Source organism: Agelaius tricolor, unplaced genomic scaffold, assembly GCF_023055355.1.
Source record: "Agelaius tricolor isolate 1412-34295 unplaced genomic scaffold, bAgeTri1.0.p SCAF_1, whole genome shotgun sequence".
In the NCBI taxonomy this organism is placed as follows: Eukaryota; Metazoa; Chordata; class Aves; order Passeriformes; family Icteridae; genus Agelaius; species Agelaius tricolor.
The window spans coordinates 36,993,601-37,016,536 of NW_027269261.1; the positions used below are offsets into that span (position 1 = coordinate 36,993,601).

The 22,936-nt window shown below is 46.6% G+C and overlaps 1 protein-coding gene across 2 annotated transcripts in view; it reads left to right on the forward strand.

Annotated features, from left to right (window-relative positions):
- The first annotated feature begins 5,672 nt into the window (after window positions 1–5,672).
- The window catches only part of TJAP1 (tight junction associated protein 1), a 40,234-nt gene continuing 22,970 nt past the window's right edge, over window positions 5,673–22,936 (forward strand). Inside the window, exons 1-2 of one of the 2 annotated variants that reach the window (XM_071430106.1) lie at window positions 5,673–5,851; window positions 6,821–6,895. The gene's annotated coding sequence lies outside the window, so the exon portion shown is untranslated. The remainder of the gene's footprint in view (window positions 5,852–6,820; window positions 6,896–22,936) is intronic. The other variant, XM_071430115.1, reaches the window with a different exon arrangement.

Consider the following 22,936-nt stretch of genomic DNA (forward strand, 5'->3'; position numbering starts at 1 on the left):
ACCTGAGTTCAGTACCCTACAGCCTTCAAACCTGCTGTGAGGAGCAGCAAAAGTAAGCTTAAGTCACACATTATTTTGAGATACAGATTCCTCAAATCCACCCTCAGTACTTCAATCCAAGACAAGATAAAGGTACCAGGGGAAAAAAAATTTAAAAGAAAGAATAAATACTAGAAGAAAAATACCTAGACTTGAAGAGGGGGGAAAGGAGAGTGATGTATATATGGCGGGCAGTTAGAGAAAAGAGGTTTTACCTGTGTCCCCACAGCTCAAAAGGCTGAGTAAACCCCCTTCAAAAAACCCTCAGGAGTTCATGAGAAGGTATAGGATCTTGTTTTGCCCTGTGATTTCTGGCTTCCTTCTGGGTGCATGTACAATAGGTAATGTCAGGGCTCTCCCAAGGGCACTGATTCAGGGGGTGTACGCGTTCCCCCCACCTGCCTCCTGCTGCCAGGAGGAGCTCTGGAAGGGCTGGAGTGGGAAGGAGATGTCTGCCAGGCTTTCCCTTTGCTGGCACACACCCATGGGTGCCTCAAAGCCCATCTCCAGCTATGCAGTCTCCCTTTGCCTTTCCAGCTGGCAGCTCTAGCAATGAAACCTCTTAATCTCACCAGGAGCACGCAAGCATTTAATGGAAGACTCTTGAAGCAAATCTTTTGTGCTTTCTTGGTGATTGCTTCTGAGCTTGCTCCTGGGTGTTTACAGGGGATGGCATATCTTGGTGTTTGCAGTGAAACCTGGCAGGAGAGCCTGTTGCAGAGAATGTCAAGGTCATTTCATGAAACTGTGGCCTGTGCTTAGAAAGACTTGAACCCTGGCTGCAGAGGAGTCCATAATTAGCAGCCCCAGGGGATGTGGACGAGTGTTGGGAGGGAGGCTAATTGTAGACTGACTGTCTCCTTGGCCTTCAGCAGCTCCCGTGAAGCGAGAAGCGGTGTGTTCAGCCAAGCACCAAGCGTGTCCTAGGGAAAGGTAATTCCTCCCTGGCCTGCCTGGACCCGTCCCTATAAACAGCAAGAGCTCCACGGGGAGAGCAGTGCTGCAGATTTCATGAAAAAAAAAAAAGTCTCTGTGAGTTGGAGGCGCATGCTAGCCACACAGAAGGGTTTTTTGGCTTTTTGAGAGACAACACACAGCCATGTGTGTCTACATGATAAGAGTCCACGAGTCCCTGCTCTGCCTCAGAGGGCTTGGGGGATCAAGCCCTCCCCATTTGTGTTCCGTGGTGAAGTGCCAACCCCCGCACCCCCGTGTGGAGTGTCCTCCCCTTGCACATGGCAAGCTCTGTGCCCAAACCTGGATGAAGCCCTGTCTGCCTGCACACACCAAGGAGAGCTGGTGTTACACCTAGCCCTCTGCCACCTCCCCATACGCTCCAGGAGGCATCCTCCCCCTTCCTCTCCACATACTTTTAACTCAGTTCATTTCAAACACTTTATTAGCATGACAAGCTAAACAAGTTTTGACGAAGGGGAAGGGAGGCAGAGCCCCTTGAGTCTTGGTCTGAGGCTGACACAGTGACTCCAGCCTTTGCTTCCCACAGGGTTTTGCCTTCCATTGGAGCAGCCATCCTGCCTGTCAGGCACATTCTCTCCACTCCTTCACCAAAGTAAATCACTGATCCAGGAGGGCCCTTCAGTCTCTGCTGCACAGCAGCACTCATGCTGGATTTAGCACCCAGTGGGGTGAAGAATTTACAGTGAGCTTTGGTGAGGCTAAGGTGAGGCTGCCAGGAGGAGAAACTGTGCAGTGTTGGGCAGCTCCTTCTGTAGGGAGCTGACCTCGAGGAGCTGTGGTGTGGGTTCCAGCTGGGAACTGAGTTTTTTTGGAAAAAATACCCTGAATAAGGTCACAGCCCAATACCTGTTCCCTTGCAGAGCCCTGCAACTGTGCAGAGTAAGAGTTGGAGGCACCTGTACAGATCTCGGTGCGAGAGCTGGGATCGTGGCATGGAGCTGGCGGTGAGCAGAGAAATGAGTGGGATGCCACAAACAAATACTTGAGGTCAGAAAATCCCAATTTCAGCTGTCTGCCCCCAGGAGTGATGCAGCCAGCACAAAGTGAGTGCAGAGAGCACGAACACACCACTGCCAGGCTCTGCGCTCTGTGCCTCACATCAAAATACTGCACCTCAGCAAGAGCTCACTGAGGCTTTTTGTGGCTAGTTAGAAATGGCCAGTAGGGGTCACTGATATATATTTATTTAATTCTATTTTTATACACACGCCTTTATAAATATATAGAAGACTTGCATAGGCAGCAATTGTAATGGGCAAGTGTTGATGGGCAGCGTATCCTTCAAGCACAGAGGCTGGGGGAAAGTGCCCCTATGTATGTCTGAAATACCAGTGTGAGCTTCGTGCTCTGCTCTAACCTGTGATGGCATGAAACCACCGAGCTGTGCCAAGCATCCGGGTGCTGCAATGGTGGATTTTTGTCATTGCTCCCCAGTTCTGCCTTCATCTTCCGTTTCATATTCACAGAGGTGCTTTGAGAGAGATTCAAAAGATTCAGAGATTCAAGCCTTGAGGGCAGGATATTGTGTCTGCTTGTCTTTCTGTGCAGTGCCCAGCACAGCTACATCCCAGCCACAGTGGGTGCCTTGGGCAGTCCCATAAGACAAACAGCATTTTGGGTTGGGTTGGGTCAGCACACTTTTGTTCTTCAGGCACTGATGCTGGGGAACGTGTTTGCTTGTGAAAAGACTCCAGTGGTTTTTTGAGGGTTGAATCTCTATTAAACTCAAAATTGAGTCCCAGCCCTCACTCTTACGTGGTGGGATGGCCTGAACTATACACGTGGGTATGTTTTTAGCAACTGTTTTATTGGCGGGTTGGCTGTATTTGTCTGGTAGGTGTATGCTCCAGGCATACTGGCAGAATGTGTTTGGCTGTCCAATTCGGCATCCACAGACTTGTTTGACTGTCACAGGCTGGCAGTATTTCACTGATCTTATTGTTCCTGAAATGCTGTTAGTTTTGGGTGCTGAGCTCCTCTTGTATTGGCCTATCCCAGAGTGAAAACTCTGCTTAAACTAAGTCTCTGGTCTTTTGGTGGGCTCATCCATCCAAGAAACATCTTTTGCCTATGAGGCTTTCCCAGCTGATGTCTACTGGGGAATCCTCTGTGCAACTGGAGTTAGAGAAGTAGCTGAGGAGGCAAGTGTTTCATAGGGGTCCCTTCACCACGGCAACTCTCAGGCAGGTGACAGCCTCCAAGTCAGCCACCAAGGGGCTGTCCAGCACCCGCCATCTTCCTCACTTGACCAGGTTTGATGGAAAACTTGAGAGGACCAAGCCTGCACTGCCTTCTTCTGGTGGGGAGACATTATTTCTGGCATCTTCTTTTTCACTAGCCAAGACCATAGGCACTTTAGAGGGATTTGTCCTTCCACAGGGTGGCACCTGCCCCTCCAGGGGTTCATTTTATTCAGTTACAAGGGTCTATATAAAGTGCTGCCAGCTGGAAAGTATTTTGAAGAGATTCCTCCCTGCTCTTCACTAAGGGTCATAAATTCAGCTGGTATTTGAGAGAATCTCAAATGTACTTCCAGGACTGTTTGCTGAGGGCTTTACATCCGCCAGAGGCCCCTTAAAATAAAAGGATTATTGGGAGTCAAGTGTTAGATTACCTGGTGCTTGTTAATTGAACTTCAGAGGCTTTAGCGAGCAACTGGCTCTAGCAGGGAGCTGCACTTTGGTATTAATGGTGTTGTACAAATGAATCTAATGTAACCCAGCGTCATGCTTCTGCATCATGTCACAGCTCTAGGCTCAGGGCAGTGCTGAGTCCAGCTCACAGGCATACCGGATATGGGGAAAGGCAAGGCGGATGTATGTGCAGAGGAAGCAGGATTGGGAACCAAGGCCTTTGGGATCTGAGGGAAGAGTGTTTTTTGGTGCTCAGAGCAGGTGCTCAGCCAGCCCAAGTCGAGTTCCTGTCTCCCTTTGGTGGTCTGACCTTGACATCTGATTTTGAGAAGAGTTGAGTTTAATGGAAGCAGTCAATGACAAGACCATCTGAAAATCAGCCTCTCTTCTTCATTCAGGGATTATTTCACCTAGACTTGCCAAAAGTTTGAAGATCCTACTCTGACAAATCACTAAAAGAGAGCAAAGTACTCTAATCATTGCTGCTATCAGTGCTCACCCACGGAAACCTGAACAGACCACAGCTGTGAAGGCTCCAGGGCAGCAAGGCCCGGTGGAAATGAGAAACCTCATCAGCTATGAAAATTTCATCAGCTGGCGCTGTGGAAGCAAGAATCTGGAAGTGCAGAGCAGATGGGCAGCCTGGATTCTTGGAGCCATTGTCCTTCTGCTTGTTATCTGACTCCAGCACAGGGAGGATTTGGAGAATTTATGGGGGCACAAGTACCGAAGGCTCTCTTGAAATATCCCTGGCTGACGCGCGGTGTGGTGCAGACGTTTTTGGACAATATTCCCAAGGTCATGGAATTGGGGTCCTGCTGAGCACCTGTCTTTTATTGTGTAAGAGAGGAGACCATTTGGGCAGAGTTTGCAGTACTGTGAGCCTGGTACTACCTGAATGTAAATCTGAAGGCTTTGTAAATGTAGCTGTACCCTGAAGAACATCATGTAAGTTCTATCAGGACTTTTCTGAACCGGGCAAATGTCCTCAGAACTAGGCTCCATTGTTTACTGTGTGAATCATCAATTCATGAGATGTTTGTGAAAGAAAGGATAACAGGAAATGGAAGCAGTGGGTGAGTAAGTCTACAGACTGGGCATGAAAAGCAATGGAAAAAGTACCTGTCTGCGCTCAGAGTTGAATAAATGGGATGATTTGGTTAGAAATTAAAATGTACTGAGTTTTCAAAGACCCAAGATTAGAACAACACAGTGGAAGATTTTGCAAATAAATTCCAAAGCACATTCACAAATTGTGTCAGGGTTTGACTAGCTCTTGCCTGGCACACGCTGTCCTCAGCACCTCTCCTTTAAGAAGCAGGCAGTTGTCCTTGGGGCGTTTCAGGTGGGTTTCTCCATTTACTACTCCACCTTTCTGCCTCCCTCTCCACCTGCTCCCAAGACTGGGTTTCTATTTCCCTAGCGACAGGCTGGGATACGCCCCAGGCCGTCGGGTCGTTTCTCGGGACACTTAGGAAGGGGCAGGAGCAGTTCCCGGCCCCCGGCACTGACAGCGACAGCTCCCGTCCCGCCGCCCCTCAGGGTGTTCCCAGTTCCCGGGGCAGGCGGGAAGAGGCAGGAGCGGGTCCTGATTCCCATCCCGCCGCCCCTCAGTGTTCCCAGGTCCCGGGGCAGGCGGGAAGGGGCAGGAGCGGGTCCCGGTTCCCGGGCCCCGGCACTGACAGCAGCAGTACCCGTCCCACCGCCCCTCAGGGTGTTCCCAGTTCTCGGGGCAGGCGGGAAGGGGCAGGAGCGGTTCCCAGCTCCCATCCCACCGCCTCTCAGGATGTTCCCGGGTCCCGGGGCAGGCGGGAAAGGGTAGGAGCGGTTCCCGGTTCCCGGCTCCCGGCACTGACGGCGACAGGACAGCTCAGCTCAGCTCAGCTCAGCTCAGCTCAGCTCAGCTCAGCTCCCGTCCCGTCCCGTCCCGTCCCGTCCCGTCCCACCGCCCCTCGCGCTGCCAGGACCGCCCCGCCCCGCCCCGCCCCCCGCGCGTGCCGTCCGATGACGCAGCCGCGCCGCGACGTGGGGATTCCGCCGGATTACCCGGCGTGCCCCGCGGCAAAATGGCGGCCTGAGGCGAGAGAGCGGGGCCGGGGCCGGGCGGGGGCAAAGTTTGGAGCGGGCCCGAGGCGGAGCCGAACCGAGGCCGAACCGGCCGCAAAGTCACTGGGACCCCTGGTGGAGCCGAGCCCGACCGGGTCAGAGCCGGGCTGGGGCTCCGGGGGCGGGGAGCGGGGAGCGCGACCGGCTGGGGATGAAGCCCCGGGCGGGGCCCCCTGCGCTCCTGGGCCTCTGCGGGCTTCGGACGGTGCCCAGCGAGCGGGGTGGGCCTTTCTGTCCACGTGTGTGGCGAGGAATTGTAGAGTTCCCCGAAGACAGCGGGTTCGGGCGGGTCGCACCGTGGCCGGGCGGGGGCCGGGTGCGGGGGGACGGCGAGGCCCCAGGGAAGGGACGGGCTCCGTGGGGAAGGGTGGTGATGCCACTGCCTCAGCCATCAGGGCGTTACGGAGCCCTTCCTCCCGGGAAGAGACCCGTGTCAGGGAGCAGCGCAAGCACGGGATCGGCAGGCAGAACCTGGTGCATGCAGAGTATAGCTGTTTCTGAGTGATGGAGAGTTAGGTGGTGTGGGGAATGAAAAAGCAACATCTCTGCAGGGAGTAGGAGCTGCAAAGCAGAACAAGTCTGGGCCAGTGTTAAAGAGCCGGAGTGTAACTGGCAGAGGCCGGGTTGGAAGGGAAGAATCAGCATTCCTCTGGTGTCAGACTCGGCAAGGGTTAATGGGAAATTCTCTGCCAGCCTAGACATCCTCTCTAGTGCAAGGGGTGCTTCCCCCTGTAGAACCAGTGTGCAGCCTCTGGGAACATGGGGAGACTTTAAAGGAAAACAGATGAATAGTAAATGCTGTACTGCTTCTGGCTCTGAGCTTGAGCACTCTGCCTAGAGCAGAGTAAAGGGCTGAGTGCTAATACACAGATTTTTGGGTGTGCATGAGGTTGCATTGGTAGGCATCAGGGTGTGGAAATGATACACAAATCTGCCAAGGCTGAGAATGACCTAGATCTGAGAGATGCCAGGTGGATCTTGTCCACTGAAAAGAATCATCCATCACAGGAAGATAGTTCTGTGCCAGTGAAAACTTTTCAGAGCTATGCATTTCTGTTTTACAGATTTGGAGAAGGAATTGGGATAAAGGGCCTATATAAAATGAAGCCATGAATCCTCACTGAATCTTCAGAGAGCAGGTAAGAAAGCCAGGAATGATCTAATGCTGAGTCAGACTGTGTTCTTTTTGTATCACTACCTGAATTTTTGAGAACATGTAAACCACATACCTGAAACAGTGGCCTTCTTTGTGGTGTTCTCTGCATCATAGTAGGCCTGTATTGCCAGAATTGAGAGGCCAGGGGTGTCAGTGAAATGGGAGTGACCCTGAGAAATTCAGCAAGAGCTTCTGGAAAGAAAGGTTCAGTTAAAGATATAAGCCAGTGCTCTTGACATGCCATCTGGGAAAGCAATCTTTAATGTGCTCTATCAGTGCCAAAGTAGCCATGCTGTCTGTATCATTCACAAGGGATCTGCCCAGCCATAATCCAGATGAAATCCTTTCTGGTGATCCTGCTCTTGCAATAATGGCAGTGTCAAAGTTAGGTGGTTCTGGTGGCCCTCTGTTCTGTCAGGTTATTTGTTTCCACACAAATTTTAGCTATTCCTGTGATGGGTGGTGCAGATGTACCTGAGCTCACTGTTGAGATCCAGTTTAGAGGAGCAGCTGTTTGGTACCCAGCAGCTGGTTTTTGATTGTACACTGTCAGATCACCTTTATAACAACTCCTTGCTCTCTTCTTCACTTCCCAGTGGATCACTGCAGAAAGCACCTATATCCATCCCAGCAGTGCTTTGCATACAGTGTGTTTTAGCTTCTGGGTGTTAAATCAGCACTTCAGCTACCAGGTCTTAGCTGTGGTATCAAGAGGAGTTTTTCATTCCTTCCCAGGCACCCAGTGCTCTTGGAATCCTGTGAATGCATTTCAGCAGGGCCAGTGGAGTTCCAAAGGGCAGCCCATGGTTATCTTCATCTTTAATATTAACAAGGCACTGGGTCAAGAGGGGATGAGTTACTTGCCAAGACCTGTTGCCTCTTCACTCTCCAAACCAGCTTTCTGAACTAAAGATGACCTTGCGTGCTTTTCCACTCTGTTTCAAGTTGTTTGTTGGCTGCTGCTAAGTCGCTTGCTTTGCAGCCAACAAACCCTCAGTTCTTATCTCTGCTATCCACCCTAAATACAGTCATGGTATAGCTTGTCAGGGAGATAGGCTAAAGCCTTGAAGAAGGTGTAGTCTTCTGCAAGTCTGCCTGCTTCTTGTCTCAGAGCAAAGCAAATCAAGTCAGATGGACAAATGATTTTTGTTTGGCTTGCTGGTCTGAATGATATCAGAGCTGGCTTGGAAAAAGGGCTTGTGGCAGCTGCTGTGGCATATAAAATTTTTTAAAAAGGCGAAGAAAGCCAAGCTATTTGAGAGGTAGCAAAGAAAACAAGTTTTAGTAAAATGTAACTGTATTTTTTGGTAGTTGATTAGATGCTTGTGAGTCTTAGAGCCTGATGGTTTTTCTGAAGGTGAGCTCCCTAACTTCTTAAAATGTCTGCCATGTTTTATGGAGAATCCACTGAAAACTGGATTCTGAGGTTTCCATGTGTCACCACATCTACAGTGTAGACCCAAGAAGCAGTTCTGGAGGTTATGTCCTGACTAATTTACTGTATTATGTATTTGTTGTCATGGGCCTCGCTTCTCCAGCACAGAGTGACAACAGAACTCTATGCCTTACGTGTTGCTGGGGGAAGTGCAACATGTAGAGGTCTCAAATGAGCCTGCATGTGATGGACATTGAGGGTAGGATTCCTCTGCTAATAAATGAGGATCTGGCTTGACACCATTTTGATTCATCTTGCTTCTTTTACTGGGCTTGTCAGGACCTGGAATTCTCATAATAGAGCAGATTTTCTTGACCATTTGACTTGATTAATGCTTTGAGAGGAAATTTAAGGTCCTGAAACTGGGTATATTCATCTCCTTGCTAGAGGGTTTTTGGTTGGCAAGGTATCTCCTTTCTGTATGACACCCTGAGCTGTGGAGAGAGAGTGCTTGTTGGCATTCAAGCCAGCAGTGTGTATTTCAGATCACAGGTAAATACCATGCTCTCTGAGATTCTTTTACGCAGGACTGCAGAGGAACTATGTGTGTAACCTATGCAAACAGGACAAATGCCTTAGGGCATGGAATCATCCATCCTGTTTCCCTGCCAGTTCCCCTACCTGAGGGCTTTTCCTTAGATCTAGATTGGCTGAGTCTGTAACTGTAGTAGGAAGAATGTTACTTTTTAAAGTTGAAATACCTTTACAGCTGGTTGGAGGGGAAGGGTGATGTTATGGTCAGAAAGATACCTCATTTCTGCCACAGATTTATTGTGTTCAGATCATTACTTTTCTTACTCTTCATTCTTTGCTTGGAAAAGACTAACACCAGTCTTACTAGGGATTTGAGGATGAACCCATAAGTGTGTAGATGCTTAGATACTGTGGTGTTGAATGCTTTAGTAAAGCTCAGTGGAGGAGAAATGAGAAGGGTATTTCAAGCTCTGACTTCAGAATGAAGCAGACCCCTGTGTGATCCATTGTCCTGTGTATTCTGTGGCATGGTGAAGTTGCTGTGGAGTGCAAGTCAGGCCCTGCCTTGTTCAAGGCAAGTGGGCACTCTGAGACCTCACGTTTTTGCCTTCCCAGGAGCTGTTTGCTTGTTTTGCTCACATCTAACCTTGCCTGAATATTTTTGACTTCTGGGATAGTTTTCTCTTAGTTGTTTGTTCCATTCTCAGAAACCGTGCTCTTCATTGTCAGGATGTTCATGTATGGTTTTATTCCAAGTATGCTCAGCCAGAGAGGGCCAAAAGCAGCAGCTTGCAGGATGTTTCGTAGTTGGAATGACATGAGCCAGCCTCTCTGGAGTGTCCTCCTGGGACAAGCTGCTCTTAGGAAGGAAATGGCGTGGAAAACCATGTAGGAGTGTGAGAATAGCTTTGCAATGGTTGGAATGCAGTATAAGCATCACTTGGGTGGGCTCAGTTTTCCTCTGCTTTTCAACAATGCTGGGTGCCAAGCCTAAGGAAGACTGCTGTGCAGGGGTAAAGGAGCTGGAATGTATTCTTCAGTTGAGGTGAATGCAATTCAGTGAAACTGATAGGCATCAAACTGAATAATGATTTTAAAGTATTTTCACATGATGTCTAATCTGTGGAAATTCACTACCACATAATAGCGCTGAGGCTAAGAGCTGAGTGGGATTCAGAAAGATCAAGCACTTAGGAGTGGAAATGTTCAGACTTGCTGTAGTTAAAGAACTTGTTTTAGAAGGTATATTTTTCAGACCTAATCCAATCTCTTAACATTTTGAAGAAATGGCAGTGTGTTCCATAATTGTCACTGAGGCTTCTTGCTCCAGCTACTAAACCACCTTAATGTATTGGTCTGTGTCAGGGGCAAGGTATTGAATCACTTACGTGCTATGTTAGGTTGCTCACTGACCTTGCTTTTTGTGGTAACTGCATTAGGGGAAAAAAAAGCCCAACAAATCACCAACCAAAGAACAAATCCACAAAGCACTGCAGCTGCTCTGATTAGTCCTGGTAGTTGAGGATTTTAAGCTGGTGAAGAGCAGGGTCTGTGGAAAGATAGTGTGGTTCCTAGAGGAGGACTGTCTTATGATAAACATGGAGACTGCAGCTATTGTCATTTCATGCTGAGTGGTCAGGCAGAGCACTTGCTGCTTCTTCCCTTTGTTTATAAGAGGGGAAAGAATGTGTGGAGTTTGGCCTCTCCACGTTGCAGTCTTGGTGTGGACTTTGGTCTGTAAGGTGTCTGAAAGGCAGGGCTTTAAGGCTGTTCAAGTGAGTTCTGGTATGTTGTAGCATGAGCCTCAATGTACTAATGTCTGTGAAGACAGTTTGTGTCCTGTGCTCATGTCCAATCTGTTGAGGATCAGGAGAATCATCAGTGCTGCAAGTAGGTATAAATTCAATTTGATGTATAGGCTAATAAAGATAGGTGGCAGTGGCATGAAAATATGTATATGAAAAAGCTGTGTGTTTGTAATGTTTGCCTAAATGCAAGGGGAGCTGAAGGAAAGAGTCTGTGTATTTGCAAAGACAGCAGCACAAGATCCTGGTATGGGCCCTATGGGCTTCTTTGGGAACAACATATGCTTTAGGGCACATGACCTTAACCCTTTTGTGGCAGGGCTAACAGCTGAGAATAAACAGTTACTGACTTTCACGGAAGTTTTGTATTGCTGTTAAAGTGAAATGGTCAGGATTGGAAAGTAAGTTTTCCTGCAAGGCTTAGACTGATTTTTAGGCAGAAAGCATCTGACCAGCTTCTGGTGGCAAGAGAGAACTGGTTTAAATTTTTGATTTTTTAAGGGTTAGCAAATTCAGACCTGGAAGTCCCACAGCAACTTCTATGTCTTTGGTTGAGTTCTGTATTTGTATTGGGAATGTTATAGGAATTATAACTGGATTTTCTTACTCTTGTGTTACAGTCTCAGTTGTCCAGCTGTGTTAATGTAACACTCATGCACAACTGGTTCTGAAATCAAAAGGGACAGATAAGGTAGTCTCTCTAACTATTGAGGAATTACACATAGACTCATAAAAAAACCTTAGGCAAGTTTTACTTTATAGCATTTGTTTCAAAAGAATATAAGTTATTTTCCCAAGGTAATAATTAGATAATTGTTGTGGCTGTAAGGTTTTTGACCATTATTTTGGCATATGCTACTTAGAGTAACTGGTTTTGGACCTGCATATGTCTTACTTCACAAGCTCTCTGCAGTTCTCAAAGATGCCTTGCTGCTCTGTCTCCTGCATCAGATTTCTTCCTGCAGCTTTAGTGTTCATTAGTGATGACTCTGCTGCTGCCCAGCAGGAAGATTAAAAATATTCTAGGGAGATGAGTTGAAATCTGGTCTCTCACAACTGAATAGTGATTGCAGTTAAAGCTACTGTTCTGGGTTTTTTTCCCCTTGAGTATTTTATTTATAATTTTTTCATTATGGAGAACTCTTCTCCCTTCTCTTTTATTGGTGGGAGATTCTCACCCAGTGTATTGTATGAAAAGCATTTTCAAGTGGGGGAAAAAAAGTGGAAAATGACAGGATGTTTGTGCTTAAAATTAAGTTGTTTTAAGTAACCTTTCTTGAGAATGGACTTCAAGCTTACATCCTGCTTTTAAGTGCATTTATTTTTCTGAGCAGAAAGTGTCTTGTGCACTAAAGTATGCAAAATATCTTTATTTCACTTTTAAAATTTAAGCATCGCTTACACTACAGTTATGTGAATAGTGGGAGATGAAAACTTTGCTCAGAAGGGTTGTCTCAGGTAACTGCATTTTGCTAGAGATACACTCTGTTATTAGATGTTTGTGTAGGCACTCAATCCAATTTCTTCTATGACTGATGTGGAGAGTCATTTTTGGCACACGTCTCGTACCAGTTTGGTTTGATTCCTGAAAGCAAATCACCCTTTCTGGGCTGCAGAATTTTGGTAGATTCTACTTATAAGCATATTCATTTTTTCCATGATTAGATGATGCCTTTGCAAATAGGTTCCCAGGTGTAAGTGAAATAGCTAGAACAGAATTCAGTGTCATCAAGGCCCCAGCTGGATGGGGCTGTATTATTGTGCAGCTCCAGAGGTGATTTACTGCCTGACTGACAACTCGCAATATAAACATTAGTCCAAGCATGATCTTGTCCCAAAGCCCCGCCTACGCAGGGAGCCAGGAGCCTTCCTGCCACGCGCCATAAATCGTTTATGGTTTGCTCATGCCCGTACATTTGAGAAGCAGCTGTGGAGGGGGGATTAGCAGTTTGCAGAAGGCCCGTGCGGGGCTAAATTAGGGTCTCTTGCTTTGGTGGTGAATACCAGTGTTGGAATAGCAGGAGTGCTTCTCAGCAGTGGAGGGCAATTTACTCTGGGAATGGGGGTGGGTACAGCGTATCTGTGGGGGTGCAGCAGCCAGGAGAGAGCGTTGGATTGCAATGCTCCAATTTGAGCTCTGAAGCCTGATTGATAGCTGCCCAGCACTGTGTGGGGTTGAACAAGTCATTGTTAGTTCTGTGGGTTTAACATTTTATTTATAGATTTATTATTTCTATGTATTTTACACATATATATAGAGACACAAAATGTAAGCCTACCTCTTCTGTCTCCTAGGAGCTGAAGGATGATAGAGTTTTTTAGTGTTTTTTTTTACAGTGTGAAGAGTGATTTCCCTTTTGCTAGCCCACGGTAGCAGAATCAAATGATATGCAAGGCCATTTGGGGCTTCACAACTAATTTTAAACTTTTATAAGAAGTTTTACTGTGCCACTTGGATTTACTACAGCTTTGCAACTTCAGCTCCCAAAGGAAAACTATTTTTGTGCTGGCTGCGATAATTTAAATTACCTCCTGGAGCTTCTAATGACTAACTCATGTTTATGGTGAAAGCTTCCATTTATCCAAACCCTGAAAGCACATTCTGTTTTGTAATATAACTCTAAATGAATTGATGCTTTATATCAATGGCAAGTACATTGGAGCCCAAAGTCAAGTGGTACCTTCAAGTCTTGCTGTAATAAAAAGAATATGGAGGTTTTGCTGTACAGATGGGACTAGGCAGTACAGTTCAGAGATCTGTGTGCTGGCTGAAGGACCAGCTGCTGAGTAAAGCACATATGAGTAGATCATTTTCAGCTGGGTTGGTTACTCATTAAGGAATTCTTTCTTGGGTGGGTTTGGTAAGAATCCAGGTGGAATGTGTCAGCAGGGTGTCCCCTCTATATGCATCAGCTGAACGTGAGTGCTTCCAGACTGTACCATGAGCATCCTTGGGGCCATGGGCAAAGACAGTGGGCTCTGGGTAAAGCAGGTGTTTGTTTCCAATACAACACAATTAGGAGACTTCTTACTATTTTATTGAAGCTTCTACATGGGCTTCTCTCTCAAGTAAGACCATGTTCCTGGAGCTTTCTGCTGTGCTCGCTTCTGTTGGAGGTTTGGGGAGAGTAGCTGGAAGGCCTGATCCTAGGCTTATATTTCTTACTGCTCTTGGTGAAAGGCGTCATCTGCTGAGATGGAGGCCAGATAGCACCAAATATATTTGTGGCTGTTTGTGTGGGCATTTTGAGATTTGGAAGGCACTTTGCTAATGAGCTGTAGGTCATTTCATGTCAGATTGGCTGAGTTTCCATTGAGCTGGGTCTTTGTTGCGGCAATGCATATGAACTGTGTATGTTTGGGGATCCCTATTACCTATCTCAGATGGAGAGGGCTTTCCTTCTCTTTGCTACCTCCTCTCCTCCCCACAAGAAAAAAATCCTCACCTGGAGAGCTGTTAACCTCCAGATTGAATTAGATGTTTTGCTGTTACTTATGTAGACCTTTCAGATGTATACAGAGGTTAGAGAGGGGTGTGGATATGTGATCGTATTTTAAGCTTTCCTTCCTTCTCCGTGTTTTTGATACTGAAGTTGGAATTCACCCTTCCCTTTCCCTGGGAACTGATGTGAAGGAATTGCTGTCACCCAGAGGAAAGCTCAATTCTCTTTGCCTTGAGGCCCTGCCCCTCCAGGTTAGGACTTTGCCTGACTTCTACGGGCAACAGTTTGTTTATGAGCTTTTGTTAGGTGTGGGTCTGAGGGGTACTACTGTTCAGGGCAGTGGAAATCTCAACTCAGCCACGATAGGGAAGGAGAGGAATAGAGTTAGTACAGTTAACTCATCCCCCCCCCACACCCTCCTTTCTTCCCTGTTTCCTCACCTGCCCAGCTGTGTAGTAGGTTAGCAGTACGTGTCTGTTCTTATTCTTATGAAAGTAGACTTTGTTCTCTGAAGACTGCTAATCATGCCCCATGGGGGTGTAATCAGTTATAAGGTATTTAATACAGTGCAGGCGGGAACAGGCTGCCTGGCCGGGCTGGCAGATTGCAACACTACAATTATAAAGGGCCCCTTTCCCCCACTCACCCACCCACCGGTGGCAGGATGAGGGTACCTTGAAACAGTATTGAGTCTATGAAAAGCAAAGATGTAGTGGGGGAAGGGAGAGGAGAGGCTGTAGAGGCAGCTCCTATTCTGGGAAACAGGCAGACCTACATTCTGTGAGAGCTGCAGCCATTGCAGGTTGCACTGTTGAGACTGGTGGAGTTCGGGTGCCGTCGCCATCGAAGTGGATTGCACAGGGATGGCCCTTGGCAATGTGTAGGACAGCAGGGGCTTCTGTCCTGTTTGAAATGTGTTTTCTTTTGGTGGCTGGGGTTGGAGAGGTATGGAGTGGTTAGAAGGGGAGAAGCCCATTCTCCTGCATGCAGTGATTTAGACACCTAATCTGTAAATCCTGCCGGGCTTCTATTTATATCTTTGGATATAAATCTATTGGTAAATTTGGCCTTCCATGCCTCATTCTTCCAAGTACTGGACTTATTGCAGTTTGTGAAGTGAACAGGTAGCCTGAGGCCTTGAATTTCAACAGGCATGAGAAAGTCTACTGGACCTCAGTCTGGTCTGGTCTTGTTACTTAATATCAGATCATTTGCCTCTGTGAGGGCCTTGAAATGCACATGTGGGGTGTGGAGCAGCTGGGCCACAAGCCTTATAAATCATCCCTGCTCCAGCAGCCTGCTAGATGCATGGGTATGTCTGTGGAGCTTATGGCTACATTGATCTTTCCCCTTTGAGGTTCCCTAGAGGTTACAGTGTTTCAGCCCTTAATTGGTTCTCTCTGAATTTCCTGACACTGTTTCGTGTCTGTTAGGTTCAAGTCAGATATATTCCTGCTGCAGTGCTCTTGAGAGTGTTGGTTTTCCTGTTTGGTGCTGTGAGAACACCGGCTATTGAATCTCAGAGTTAGTCCTTAGCACTGGGATGGATTTTTAAGGTTTTTAGGAGTGGGTTGTTTAGTTATGTTGCACGGAGTAAGTGCAGATTCACAGTGTGAATCTGGGGAGTTCACAATATAGTCTTGAGAATTCTGCTGACAGTTTCACATCTGAGGCATCCTTCAGAGTAACTTCATATTTGAGAATGTGAATTCTTTGGAAAGCTTTAGGATTTGTAGGAGTGCCGTATGAAGGAGGAATAATGTTTTTTCTGACTAGAGCACAGAGTCTCTTTGCAGCTCTAAAATGATGAGGTTCTGAGATAAGAGGTTACCTGATGTCTTGGATATTTGTACATTAAGTTTTTCTTCTCTTGATCACTGAAATGACCTGGTGTCAGTGCTGTAGTGGAAGAATGTTGTACAGTGAAGGTCAAATCTGTGTGTGTGGGCAGTGGAGACAAGCATTTACAGAAGGATTTTGGGGTAATGAAGAAATGCCTCCATCCCAGAAAAGCTACTTGACTTAAGGTAGAATGGTTTTCTAGGGGTAGAGAAAAACCTGGATCCTTCCAAGCATCCCTTTTCCCCAAAGTCAACTTCTTATTCAGCCCTGTCCCCTCAGCTCAAGAGGTCTCAGTGTTATATTTGTCCCTTGTCTTAGAGGAAGAGTCAGGGAAATTCCCTTCTCAGGCTAGTGCACAGAGCTGTTCCTGCCCTGGACTGTGGCTACTTTCCAGCCCGGGTGACAGCACTTCTCCCTGTGGCTTGCGTGCCCAATTGAGAACTCTCCTGCCTTGCTCTGTTTCTCTTGTCCCATTGGCTCAAGAAATTGCCGGCAGAACTTCACCCTCACACAAATGAATTCGGGGCTGAAGCTGTCCTTGAGGTCCTGACAGTGGCTGTGCAGGCAGTGTGGGGAGGGAGCATGGCGGGTGTCAGCAGGGTGGGTGTGTGGGCTTGCTACTTGTTTTCCTTCTCTGCCTGATGAGGAATGCAATGTGTTTGCCTTCCTTGGCCTGTGGTTGCAGCCGCATTCCTGCAGTGGGAGTCAGCACGGCGGCGGGCGGCGTGCTGTTCATGCCCCGTGGCTACATGCTTTCAGCTCCACATCAAAGGTGTATTTTGTGTGTAGCTTGTGCCATTCCTGGCCACACCTGGTGGCCTGCAGGCATGCAGGAGGTGGAGTCTGGCTGTGTTTGCAGATGGCATTCAGGGTTCAGACTTTTTGCTTGTGGAAAGGCTGGAGCTGAATCCATGCTAAACAACCCCAGGAATGCACCGGGAGAGCTGAGCGGCACAGTCACTCCAGGGGCATGTCCTAGCAGCAATGTTTCCTTTATAGCTGCAGCAAAATAACTCATGCCTGCTTCTCCAAAGGAACTGACTGTTTGCTTGGGTGTGTTGTAGGGTTTAATTTACACCGATAAGGCCAATTAAGGTTGGTTGGTCCCCCCTGCAGCCAGTGTGCTCTTGGCAATCAGTAGATGATTGAGTGGTTCGTGCTATGCAGCTCGCTGCTCAGTGCACGAGATGTCTGCCTGGAGATGGAATGACTCTGGGATTTAACCCAGGCAGGAGTGCTTCCCCCAGTCAGTGGGTAAATGTTCTGTTTCTGTTCCAACTTCTTCTGGAAAATCTTTCTTTTTCTAGCTGGTACCCCAAGAGCTGAGGACAGGAAGTTTGCTGAAGGATGGCAGATCAGGATGTAGCTGTTATTTTGGGATCCTTGACATGATATCTGTTTTGACAAATGGTCACTAGTTTGCTATGCACCTATCATGCAAGCCGTCCTTGTCCTCTATGCAAGTCTTTCATTTGCCTGGCACAGAGGCTTGTGGAAGTACGAGCAGATCATCTTCTGTGTTCTGGGTAAGCCCTGGGCTGTTCATTACCCCATTTGCTTGGATCCTCTGCAGTTTCCCTTTTGGCAATTTCTAGTAGCCTGAAATTCTGTGACCTGCCAGTCATTTCCTTATTAAACTTAGTCTTCTGCAGAAGACCTCCCTACTGCCATCCTTAGGTAGTAGCAGGAATGAAAGAATTTGCTCTCAGAAGTTCTCTGGCTGTATAGCTTAGTTTTTGCTTTTTAGCTGTCGCCACATTCACCCCATGAGTTACCGCAGAGCTCACTGCAGAGGGGTCCATGTCACGCTCTCTCCAGAAGTCCGTGTCACTTTTCAAAGCAGGATCTCAGTGATAGGTATTTAAGGGAATGTTACTTGTTCCAAGGCTCATAGCATTGTGAAACAGTTGGAAATTATTCACATTGGGATCTCTTCTCTTTTGGTTTCATGGAAACTGTGCTTTTCATTTCAAACTAGTTGCCACTGACTCCATATGTGACTATTAGGGCTTGGATGCTGAGAGAGTGTGTTGTCTGTATCTTCATTTTCCTTCCTCTGTTCTGTAGTGGCAGGCTGGACAGTATGCCCTGCAGCAACAGGAGGTGGTAGCAAAATATAAGTCTAAAATCAGGTTACTGATAGAACATGTAAGTGTGTATAATCATTGCCATACTGCCTGTTTCAGCTTTGTCATGCAATACGGGCTATGGCTTCAAAGATGGATCTCTTGTTTACATACTGCTTCTGCTGACACTTTCCAGTTGCCAGGAAAGGAGTGAGGGAGCAAAAATGAAATAGATGTGATGTTGGCCAAGGGGGAAGTACAGATGATTATTGGCCTTTTTCCATCCTGTCAGTGAGTTTTAATATGTTGTGAGAGAAAGTCACTAAGTCCTTTTTTTGGCTTCCCTGCTCTGGACTGCAAGGCTGTAGGAATCCAGGCCTCTGTGCTCCTGTATCCGGGCAGTGTGTTGCTCTGGCTAGAGCTGTAACCCTCCCAAGTAGCTAGATCTCCCCCTGGTGGAACAGAGAGCAGAAGGCACTGCTACGGCTGGACGGTAAAACTGGGAATTGGTCTGATCCTGGGCACCTTGAGCCGGCAGCAGATGTGGTGTCCAGTTGAGACATTCCTTAGTCCAGAGTCACAGACTCAGCAGAGCTGCGCTCGTGCAGCTGCACGAAGCTGAGGCGTGAGTGAACAGCTCACTACTGAGCAAACACCTGGCCTGTGCAACATCTGCCTGGCTATGTGCTGGCATTCCTCCGTGGCCTTTGCCCTTACCTTAGCAGTGAGCTACTGGCTCTTCGGGTTCTTGTCTGATGCTTGACAAAAAAAGGTACCTGGAATGTGGTGGCTTGCTTTCTTTAAGATATCTGGGGTTTATTAGTCCTCAGTTAGAGCCCCTTTGAGGATAGGTGATTTCACTTGTAGCTCAACTGTTTCTCATTCCCTGCTTGCTCTCTGAAGAGCTGCATAGGGTTTATTTATGGGGGATCTACAGGAGGGAGCCCTGGGTAGGGGAGGAGATTGTGTGTTTAGCATTACTAAAAAGGAGTGGTTTTCCTTAACCTTAGAATAGTAAATGGACTTATGCTATCCCAAAGGACAACAGTGGTAAAGGCATTTCAGTTTTACAAGAGCAATGCCAGGCAGGGGATGTGAAGTAGACTGGAGAAGCTGACCTTGTGGTAAAACTGAAGTGATGGACCTTTGCTGCAATTGCCCCTTGAGACAATTAATGCTCATAATTAGCTTCAGCTGAATAACAGCACTGGTGCTAGCAATGATGACAGATGTGGAGGGAGGCAGTTAATGGGAACTCTCTCTGACTCATCTGCCACAAAGAGAAGTTGTGTCTGAGGGAAGAGCTGAAGCAACCCAACTTGGTCACAAGTGGGGAATCTGTGGTTATCCCCCTCCAAGGGAGGAAGGTGAACTAGGAGGTACACTACAGTATGTACAGAAGGACAAGCAGTGCAGGCCATGACTGCTGGTGACAGGCAGCTTCCCTGTGCAGGGCAGGGGGTGGAGGTGTGAGTCCCCTCTGCTGTGGCTGGGGTCCTGCTGTTAAAAGGAGTGACTGGAGCCCAGGGGAGCAGGGAGAGAGGAGCTGCAGTCAGTTGCGTGCTTTACACAGGTCATCAGTGAAAGATAGATGGGTGGATCTGTTTGTTTTTCCTAAGCTGGATTAAGCCATGTTGTATTTCTGTGACTGAACTCAGAATGAAATCTCTCAGTAATTCAGTGGTGCTGAAGACTAAGAGAACCATTAAAAAAACCCAACCAAAACCAAAAAACCCAAACCAAACAAATGAGGCAAACTGAGGCAGATTAACTACAGGACCACACCACAAAAAAGAGGGAAGAAGCTCCAGGGTTACATGCTGCTTCAGGAGCCATGCTGCTGTATTGTTGACAGAGTTGAGACAAGTTTTGTGCCTGTTCCTGCCCCTGGCTCAGGCTCTGAATCTGCTAGGCCAAAAGCATGGATATGAAAGCCATCTCCTTGTTTGCCTTTGTTGCCTGTTGAGATGACTACTGCCAGTGTGTACAGGAGTGGATGCTCTAACACTCAGCATTGTGCCTGGATACAGAGGCTGAGTGGAAATCAATGAGGAATACTTGTTTTAGCCTCCAAAGTACGCAGTGCCTGTGACATGGGTTAAGTGGGAGATCTCTGTGCCTGGTAGGAATCCTGCTTTGCCAAGGAGTCAGTAGCAATACCACTTGTAACCTCTGGGAAGAGAAAGGTCCAGGATATAATCAGCTTTGGGAAAGGGCTGTGATAACCCCTTTTTTCTTTCATCCCTTTGGCTGGATAGTTTTACTCCTCAGACATCACTTTGCATCTCTCAGTGCTGCTCTGCTTTTCCCTGCCAGTTTACAGCAAGTTACTGCTCGTTGTAGGTGATGCAAGGTTCAGGCAGCTTGGTTGAAGAGCACCCCACTGCTGTCCTCACACAACACTGGTGTCACTGGTTCTACTTCATTATGCTGACTGCTGTATGTATTCAGTGCCACAGAGATCATAAAATATTTCTGTGCTGGGTCTTCTCTGATGAATAGCACAGAGGATGTCTCGAGTTCCCATGGCAATGCTTCTGAATGTGCTTCTGTCATCAAAGAAAGGGGGACTTCCAGATAATGAAGATTTGAGGATTTTGTATGAGAAAGGGGATGGTGGTGAAGCTGCATATAATTTGTTTGCCTGCCTTTGGATGTGCCTCTGATTGATACATAATCTGGAAAAAGAGGAAGCTGACATTTGGCTAATGGCAGAGATGGCCTGTGTCATGCAAGCTACAGCTGGACCCCTGGACATGCTTAACTGTTCAGCTACAGATGCAGCTGCACAATCACCCAACAGTTAAGCCTGTACCATTCTCTGCCTCTCATATCTGACCATCTGCTAGGGAAAAGCTAATTAAACCAAAACGATTCTTGCTGGGATTAAACCCCAGCAGCAGAAAAAATTGAGTATAGTACAAATATTGTTCTACTACTGGATCAGGGCTGCTGCTTTATTTGTTCTTATAAAGAATTGCAGCTATTCAACTCATTTGCTGTCAGGTTGGTGTTTAGCTCATGCAGACTTTCCTCTCTATTTTCTATCCCAGATCATTCTTGTTTTAAGTGCAAGAAATAAGACTGTCTTGCTGATTTTTTTTTTTTTGCAGATCTTTCTTATGACAGCTGAATCTGTTTTTCTTTAACTTTGCAACTTAATGAAAAACCAGTGCAGCAGACTGTTTTTTTGTCCTAGTGCCTCAATTCCTCTACTTACTTGTGGAAACGAAATTGTTCCTACCTTCTTTGCATGTGTTTATGGTGACAGTGAATCCTAGACTTGGTGTGGGTCCACATAACTGTATAGTTACATCAGCGTGAAGCTGAGACTTAAGACCAGTTTATTGCAAAAATATATCTGAAACCCTTTGAGAATTGAAGTTTAAATCTTATAAAACCAAAAATGTGTAGGTTAGCAGCCAAACTTTTGTATACCTACAATCTTTGATGCCATGTGGTCTGGGCTTCAAAACAGCTCTTTAAAAAAAAAAAAAAGAAAAAAAACTTACAATTCAGGTTGATTTCAGGGCTGCTCTGTGTACTCAAGTGACAGTTCACCACTTTATTCGAAGTTGTGGCACAATTTAGTTTCTGAAGGCCAATGAGGGATTTAGTTCTCTTCAAGGGTTTCTGAGAGGTTCTTGAGGATGTCTTTCTGTGCTAAACTTGGAAAATTTGCACTGAAGAGGAAGTTAGTTGTACACATAGTAGTTCAGAGGCAGCAGTGGAAGGTGGCCCTGAGGAGAGAGAAATGATTGTGTTGCTGGTATGGATGTGAAGAAGACTGGAAAGCTCGAAGAGACACAATTGAAAAAGCAGGTAGAGATGAAAGAGTGCCAAGAGAGTGAAGATAAATTTAATTTTGGTATCCAGGGGGAAGAGTTCGAATAGTTTTTAATGAGGAATGGAAAGAACACTACTAATTTTAGAATTGTTGAAATTTAATTTTGACAGATATGTTTCCTGGGGAAATGCTGTGGGAACTGAGGAGATGAGAGATGATGTTAGAGTGTGAGTTTGTAGCATGTTAGGTCTGTGACCTGGCACTTGGTTTGTGTCTGTGCTTGCCCCACAGTTAACAGGAGAACATGTTGGTAGAGGAGGGTCAGTAGTGAGACTGTGCCTGGGGCAGTTAGGTAACGTGCTCTAACTCCACACTCCAGTTGGCTCAGATAAACTGCTGGTGAGCCATACCCTTAGGAATGGGCAAGTGGGGACCATTGGCTTCCCAGAACTGCCTCAGGGATGCTGGACATCAGCAAGCAAAAGCTGTGTATGGGAGTATGGAAAACAGTGTACAGTGTGAGCATTTGTGATCACCTTTTCCATCTTGCTTGAGGAAAGTAGAGAAAATACTAAGCTGCACTGGTCTGAGCATTGTTATGATGTTTATTTGGCATAGGATTAATAAAACTTTCAAGACATTTATATGTCAATACCTTTAGTGTCTTAATATACCTTGTATAGTGTAGTTAGCTTATTTTGATTGTGAGAGAGGCCACACTGTTGTGGGTTTGGGGTTTTTTCTTCCAAAAAACCCCAAACCAAACACAAAACCAACAAAACCTTTGGGAGTAGAAAAGTGCAAAAAAGGGTTAACATCAATATCAGTAAGGATTTTGCCATTGCAGGGAAGTTGGACTGATTTAACTTAATCAGATTAGAGACAGCTGTGATTATATTAGTGTAGCATTCCTGTATAGGCATCCTTAATTTAGTTTGTGTCTTGTATCTATCTATTTAACTTAAGTTGTTTCAATGTAAAGTGCTCTTAAACTGAATTAAGAACATTTGCCCAGGAGCGTTATACTGCTTTATATTATTTTCAAAGTCAATTTAATTTAGTACAGTGTATATGTAGACAAGACCTTGGGGAAAAAGCTGATCCTTTTTATTACTTGCTGAACAGTCTGTCATGTTTGGCTGCAGCCATGTGATCATGGAATGAAAGAGCCT